The sequence below is a fragment of the Amphimedon queenslandica genome, unplaced genomic scaffold, assembly GCF_000090795.2.
Source record: "Amphimedon queenslandica unplaced genomic scaffold, v1.1 AMPQUscaffold_13126, whole genome shotgun sequence".
Taxonomy (NCBI): Eukaryota; Metazoa; Porifera; class Demospongiae; order Haplosclerida; family Niphatidae; genus Amphimedon; species Amphimedon queenslandica.
In genome coordinates this window covers 57,567-58,751 of record NW_003546638.1, presented here as the reverse complement: position 1 = coordinate 58,751, position 1,185 = coordinate 57,567, and the positions used below count along the sequence as shown (strand labels likewise).

Here is a 1,185-nt window from a genome sequence, read left to right as displayed (position 1 = left end):
CACAGGCTTTTTGGACATTTTTAAAAATTTTCTCAAAACTACCAAATCCATTTTACTTAGCAATTTATGTAACAGTCTCCATCTTGAGTTGTTTTTGATACCTCGGCTCAACTTGATATCTAACTGCTTCTTCACATCAATGACACAAGCAGTATTTGTGTTTGAGGGATCTATGGATCTGGGTGATCACTCAAGTTCCTTACGTGTTACAGTAGTTTGCTCAGTGTGTGTGTGTTGTATAGTGTCAGTATTCATAAGGTATTCCATAAAAGGCATGCAGTTAGCCTAACTTCATACCAGAGATACTACAATTATGATAACTATTTCATTTACTATTCTGAGAAACAAGTTTTTATTGGCTGCTACAACACTATTTTCCTGCAGCTATACTCATTATCATCTGTTTACGTCTATAAGCGAACTTTCTTGGCCCAGATGCTGACAGCTGACAAAAAAATAATACTGACCAAACTGCATAAAGTACATATATGGACAGTGATAAAAAAATCAAAATAAGTAATCTCTAATAATACAAAGAACAATTACGACTTTACGAAATGTGCCTTAAAATAAAATGTATGGAACATACATACTTCTGTATCAATTTATAGTTTCACTAAATGTATTATAAGAAAAACTCAGATTTCTTCTAGATCTGGCATTCCAGTTGTTTCTTCTCTGAGTCAAAAAACAATAGCATATTAATATCATTAATGCTATGAGTAATTTTGATACAATACAAATTACAAATGTAGTAATGAGGCATTTTTTCAGAAGACAATAATCAAACAATGGAGTCTTGTAGTTATATTCCACCTCCCACACATTAGAGGAAGGTTGCAATATCACATACCATTCAGTATTACTACAGCTCCACTGTTTTACATTGTCATTATGTACTGTACAGGAATCATCATTAGATATTTGTTCACAATCATTAGCAGTAATAAAGTGGGAGGTGTTATAGTACACCTGATGGACGGTAATTTCTGAGGTAACAGAAATGGTATGATCATCTTTTATTAGTCTAACGTAATACTCAGCAGACTCATTAATCATGACTGATACATGATTTACAGTGTCATTGGACAAGCAGTATGCTTTTACAACATTTGAACTGTTGTGTTTGCATGCAAGATATTCTGTTTTGTCATTATAAACAACAAATTGTGCTGGGCATGAGAA

General features: G+C 33.0%; 1 protein-coding gene across 1 annotated transcript in view; it reads right to left on the bottom strand.

Annotated features, from left to right (window-relative positions):
- Window positions 1–1,185, bottom strand: part of LOC109585048 (uncharacterized) — a 25,352-nt gene that overhangs the window by 22,882 nt on the left and 1,285 nt on the right. The gene's annotated exons all lie outside the window — the stretch shown is intronic.